The following is a 7,050-nucleotide window of genomic DNA, read 5'->3' as shown; positions in this document are numbered from 1 at the left end:
CCGTGTAAGTGTCTTACACATGTCAGATTTTCTGCCTAACTTTGGAAAAAGCCTTTTGAAAATCGTTTCCAAAGTTAGGCACAGGGATACGCAGGCTGAACAGCAGTTAAGTCTGTGTATCTCTTTTGAGAATCAGGCCCATAGTTTTTGATCTTTCTGCTTACCATGAAGATGGTTGGGTAAAATTTAATGTGGTCTGCCTTCCTGGGAGCAGTATCTATTTGTTAGGTCTGTTCATTGTACTCAGGTGCAGCTCAGCTAGTTCTGACTGTCCCCCACTGATCCAATAGGGAGGCATATTGGGCAGTGGGAGGGGACCTGATACGTGAGTGCATAGGTTTTGTTACAGCCCCTGCAATTGGCAGAAGGAAAATGCTGCATTGCATTGTGGGATAGTGTATATAAAGCCAGAGTACATGTGATCAGAGTTAGTTGAGCCGGGGAACAGCGTCCTGGATGGAGAGGGTCAGCTGATTCCCCTCCGTGGAGGAGGTCGTGCGGCCCTGGGTGGTCAACCCAGGGGCTTAGAGAGAGAGAGAAGCTGAACCCAGAGGTCCTGCAGAGCTGACTGGAAGAGAGACACCAGGAAGGATCTGATTCTGCCTACTGTGAGTACAGATCTGTGTCTTTGGGGCCTGTTGAGTGAGGACCGCCCTTTCAGCTAGAAGAGTCAGTGAATGGGTGTAAGTAAAGGGGATGCTAGAGAGTGTTGAAGATAATTTAGTGCATCAAGTCTGCTGCTAGTGAGAGCAAGAAGACTTAACCCTTCCATAGATGTGACTGTATGGTTAAAGCAGTGTGTCTACTTGCACAAGTAATCCGGTGAGCTCAAGTGAAAGTTGTCCTTATCCATTGTGAATAGTTCCAGTTGGAGTATCCCACTCATCCCTTCTCCCATTCAAGTTCCAAATAAAATACAAAAACCCAAATACTATGGACTGGTCTTTGAGTAACAACAAAGCAATTGTAAGGGTGGGACGAGAGGGAACCCCTAGCAACCAAGCAGGAACCCCTAGCAACCAAGGGGGACCTCTGAGCAACAAAGTGGGGAACCCTCAGCAACTAAGTGGGAACTAAGTGGGAACCATATGGCAACCAGCTGCAGGTAACCACAGAGAGGCCTATGGAATAAACACTCAGTAAGCCCTATGGGGACAGTGCTACATATGTTTTTGGTATTGTTACACAAAGTGCAAACTTTCACTCATTCACTATTTAAATTTTCTACCAATTCCCAGGCCCGGATTTTCTTACAAGGCCACCGAGGCCAGGCCTCAGGGCGGCAGGGCGCCGAGGGGCGGCAGCGCCATGGAGTCCCCCGACGGCCATTTTCTGGAATCTGCTCGCTCGTTAACAAGTGATTGCGGCGATGTCGACGAAATCACTTGTAAAATGTGTGTTGACGTCCGTCCTCCCCTCCCCCCACATACCTCTCTCTACTGGCTCTGTCTTCAGAACTCCGTCCTCCCCCAGTCTGTCTCCTGTGACTGTCCCTGCTGCTGATGTACACAGTGAGTGGGGTGAGCTGTGCTCTTCCCATCTCAGCTGTGACAGGACTTCTAGCACAGTGCTAGGACTCCTGTTTTGGAGGTGACATGGTCAATAAAGAGAACCTGTCACCTCCAATTGCTATCACACAGGGAATTGTATTCTCCTGTGTCATAGCAATAAAGTTAAGTGGAAAAAATTGATAGAAAAAATAATTTAATTATTAAAATAAGCAAGTAATTAAAAAGTAAAGAATAAGAAAAATAATATTAAAAATAATAATAAAATTATACAAAAATAAAAAAAGTAAACGAAAAGCTACAAAATAAAAAAAAGTGATAAAAAAGTAAAAAAAAAAGAAGAAACAAAAAATGTTTGAACTAACCGTGCCGCCCCTGCCATCCGGTTGGCATTCTCCGTTGATTTGGGGATGGGGGTGGTGGTTTGGTTGGCGGGGAGGGGGTGCATTGCGGAACCTGGCCTTGGTGCGGCAGGGAGAGCAAATCCGGCCTTCTCAATTCCCAACTAACTGCAACAGTAAAGTTGGTATTATGTGCTTAGGGCTGATTTATGCAGGATCAGTGGTAGCCTGGTGCATTTGGTGAGCAAACATCCATCTAGATATATAGAGCAGATTCTGTCAAAATGCAGTATATGCATGTGTCCAGCCAGGTATAATCTACAATAATATACTGTACATGTAAATGAACACGCAAAGGAACCATAACCTGGGTTACATTAAAGAAGTAAATAAGAAACATAATTCCCTGCTTGTGTGAATGACTCACTGATTTTCCCAGAAGTCTGCCTAAGATTTCAGGCATCCGCTGCAACAAAAGTTAGATTTTATCTCCATCATTTACACTTTCAAAATTACAGAAAACAAAAAAATGGCATCTGCAAAAGTTTGGGCAAAAGTTTGGGCATCCTGCAGAGTTAATATCTTGTACTGCCCCCTTTGGCAAGTATCACAGCTTGTAAACGCTTTTTGTAGCCAGCCAATTCTTGTTTGAGGTATCTTTGCCCATTCTTCCTTACAAAAGTCTTCCAGTTCTTTGAGATTTCTGAGCTGTCTGTCATGCACTGCTCTTTTAGGGTCTATCCATAGATTTTCAATTATGTTGAGGTCAGGAGATTGTGAAGGCCATGGCAAAACCTTCAGTTTACAACTCTTGATGTAATCCCCCGTGGATTTTGAGGTGTGTTAAGGATCATTATCCATTTGTAGAAGCCATCCTCTCTTTAACTTCAGCTTTTTCACAGATGGCATCAAGTTACCATGCAAAGTTTGCTGAAATTTTATTGAATCCATTTTTCCTTCTACTCGTGAAATGTTCCCTGTGCCACTGGCTGCAATACAACCCCAAAGCATGATTGATCCACCCCCATGCTTGACAGTTGGACAGAGGTTCTTTTCATTAAATTCTGTGCCCTTTCTTCTCCAAACGTACCTTTGCTCATTCCGGCCAAAAAGTTATATTTTAACCTCATCGGTCCACAGAACTTGTTTCCAAAATGCATCAGGCTTGTCTATATGTTCATTTGCAAAGTTCAAACGCTGATTTTTGTGGTGAGGACGTATAAGAGGTTTTCTTCTGATGACTCTTCCATGAAGACCATATTTGTACAAGTATCTCTTTATAGTGGAATAGTGTACCACAATTCCAGTGTCTGCCAGATCTTTCTGGAGGGATCATGCAGTCAAACGTGGGTTTTGAATTTCTTTTCTCACAATCCTGCGAGCTGTTCTGTCTGATATTTTTCTTGGTCTTCCAGATCTTGCTTTAACTTCCACTGTTCCTGATGACTGCCATTTCTTAATTACATTCCGAACAGAGGATATTGACATCTAAAAATGCTTTGCTATCTTCTTATAGCCTTCTCCAGCTTTGTGAGCGTCAACTATTTTCAGTTTCAGTTTTCTAGACAACTGCTTAGAAGAACCCATGGTTTTGATTGTTGGGGCAAGGTCAGATGAGTCTGGGCATTTAAATCCTTTGATATTGACATCACCTGGTCTTCCCAGACGATGATTGAAAACAGTTCAGATTCCTAAACTAATATTATTTCCTTAGAACCCCCCCTTTTTTTGGTAGTATTGGTCTATTGATCAAATAAAATAATACCACTCCATGGTGTCATCTTTGGCGCTCAAGGCCGCTGATAAGGTACCTATTAGTTTCCGGTGTCTCGCTTTCCATAAGAGTAAAGATAGGTTCCCCGTTTGTGTACATTGTATTATCTATTTTTTATTTTATTTATTTTTTTCATGTGCCTTTCTCTCTGTTTATCGCTAGATGGCGATGGACGGTCAGAGAGCAGTTTATGTGGCTTGTGCCAGGACAGTTTTATATTGCCAATTTATACCACTTCCCTCCGTGGATAGATATCACATCCGACGCTGGGAGGACCTGTTCGTTTTTGTAATTTTATTTTGTTTATGTTTTTGAAGGATGGGTTGCCCGAGATGGTAAGTTACCGCTCTATGCAAGGTATCTTTCGATATGATGTTGCTGTTAAATGTGCGGCGCGACGCCACACCACTGACTGTGGGCTGCTTTACCACAGTTAAGATGGCGCCCACGCGGCTATTGCTCTGCAGATCACAGCGAGGTTTAGCATTATTTATATGGGTGAAGTACTGCTTAGCCCTACCCCCATTGAGAACGTCAGATGATGACGAAACGCGTCTGGGAAGGACAGGCAGTAGCGGCACCACGTTGAGGAGGAAGGGCTCCGTGTAGTTTGCCGGCCGGCTTACTTTTGATTTTAAACAAATGCTGTTTTTTACCGCAATGTTTGTGAGTACCTTTACCGTACTTTATTAAACCTTTTTTATAACTGAATTACGCTATGGTGCATCCTTCTTTTGTTTCCTAAACTTACATATGGGAGAGTGCTATCTAGCGGGTTCCTGAGAGCCGTTTTTTCCCCTGGTATCCCCTGGTATCCTGTGGATGAAAGGCCGTGGCTGGGTTATAGCCAAACGCTCAAATTGGCTTACACTCTGGTAAGCAGCCCCTTTTACTGGTGGAGGGATCACTTTGGTCATAACTAATCTGTCACTATAGCGGTGTGGTCTGTGAAGGAACATCTGCATGAGTGTGCTTATTAGAAGACTCACCTTAATTACTTCCATGCTGTTAAAAGCTCACTATGGACTGATTCCATGCTGTTTTGATACTCACTATGGACTGTTTATTTGAATACAATGTTGTATTATAGGGGTTATTCCTTATAACTGTGATTATTTTGGCGCAGCTTTATTTATTTTTTCCTTGTTATATTGTGTATCACACGTCTGTTGCAGCCTTTTTTTATTTAGTTTGATCAGTGCAGTTTTTTTGTTTCCACGATGATTGAAAACAATCCATGACACTGGCAGGTCTCAGCTTTGCAAAGGGGACAGTGCATGCTATAAATTCTGCAGGGTGCCTAAACTTTTGCAGACGCCATTTTTTTGTTTTCTGTAATTTTGAAAGTGTAAAAAATGGAAATAAAATCTAACTTTTTTTGACATATTATAAGAATGTCTAATCTGTGATTTGCAGCCTTTTGGAGATTTTTCCATCTTTTCTTGGCTTCGTTATGCACACTTTCGATCCCCACTGTAATCATGAAACCACTCCCATTAGTGGCACAGACAAACACACACACGGATTTCTTTAGAATAACAAAAGGTAGGAATCTGCAACAAAGGTTGTTATAATCCTTGCAATGTACATAGATCGCCCAGAGGGGAATGTTTTTTTTGCAACAAAATTGGAGTTACACTTCAGCATGTCTTTAACTCCGTATGTGGCCCTCCCCAAATAGCCTAGTGAAGTATGTCTCATATGAGGCAATAACAAGAGGTGATAAGATATTCACTGATATTGGAGAATCTATGCTGCATCACACTCTGCAATGCTGCAAACTTTACATTTTACAGTTAATGCTGTGTTCAGCAAATGTTAGTTGGAGCTTCACTTAGAAGTTGCTATGCTGCTATATGTAGTACCCTTTAGTGTGCTAATAGTGGCAGTACAGTTAAATCCATGTTTTGGGCTCATGGTGAAATGAGTCTTTGAATATGGGCCAAAAGGTTATTGCAGTTCAGGGCTGGATGACTCATACAGTCTCTGGTGCCTCACCCCAGTTCTGGAAATGTGGAGAACATTCTGGAAACTGGAGGGCGGAGACCAGGAGGGTTCATCTGCATACTTAGAGGAGCCAATCCCCATAGTGGCTAAACCAGCCTTCAAAAATGGATGTCATGCTGGCAGGTATATAGGTGGAAGATGGAGTGCTGAGGAGACTGTTGGTGGCCCTTGAGGAGAACCTCTTCAGGGGAGGGGTGAATCTTCAGTAGCAGCCAGGCGCGCTAGTGAATAAGCAGCCAGGTGGGCTGGTAGTTCCTGCAGTCTGTGGAACTGGGATCAGTGGAGTTGGAGTCACTCCTGTGTGCTCCTTTCAAAAGTAACAGGAAGTTCCTAGTTCTTGAGAAAGTATCCTGTTCTCTTTTGTACTGCTTCCTTTGTGTGAAATCCCTGGTGTTCCTGCCAGTCCCTCTGCCTTCTTATTAAAAACTGATCACTCTAAGCAGGAGTGCTCACTGTGGTCAGTTCCCTAGCTGTGGAAAAATGGAAAGAAACTGCGCTAAAATAGCAGAAAAAAAGGAGAGAAAAAGACCTACAACGTAGTCACAGTCTATTCACTGAGTGCTGCGATTACCGTGTAAACAATAAATACAAGAAATAAAACATAAGAAAAATATAAATCGCGCTACCTCTACACCCTTCTTGACAAACACAAACGTATACAAGTAGGTGATATCTAGTGATATATATGAAGCTCACTGGGTGACAACAGCGCTGTCATCACCCAAGAAGCTCCAAATGTTCCCCCAGTGGACGGGTGCCTGAGAGTTTTGTGTACCGGCCGGCACATTAGATTCAAGGCGATTTTTTAAATGCATGACTGTAAGTGCAATTTTAATTTTTTAATACATTTTCCACTTATTTAATACACTATGTGGAGCTGTTACTGTTTCTTACATGGTGGGCACTAATACCGGTGAAAATGTCTTGTGAATGAGATCCATCAGGACCGTATATGTCTGAAACTGCGAGATTGGGACCTAATATATGCTGTTTCTGATCCCCTGTCATAAGGGATCGTGGAAATCTGGTAAGGAGCCAATCTATAAGTCTGGTGGAGGACACACCACTTTTTTCCTTTGGACACGTTTGCAACTAATCTGAAATGTTGCACAGATGGACGGGTGTTTGACATTTCACCTGCTAAACATTTATGAACTTTCTATTGTCAATATTCTTGTCAATATTCTGGACTGTTTACTCATTTTATTTAGAGCTATAACCTAACTTTATTTTATGGTTTCTGATCAAAGTGTTATTTGTTTTTTCTTTTAAACACCATTTTCACTATTACTGAGGGGTGTTGAGGTGGCTGCATAGTGCACCCTAGTGGCCATCATACTCCATTGTTTTGATATAGCAGTGAGCTTCATATATATCACTAGATATCACCTACTTGTATACATTTGTGTTTGTCAAAAAG

This window comes from Rana temporaria, chromosome 2 (assembly GCF_905171775.1).
Source record: "Rana temporaria chromosome 2, aRanTem1.1, whole genome shotgun sequence".
Taxonomy (NCBI): Eukaryota; Metazoa; Chordata; class Amphibia; order Anura; family Ranidae; genus Rana; species Rana temporaria.
This window is presented reverse-complemented; position numbering follows the sequence as displayed.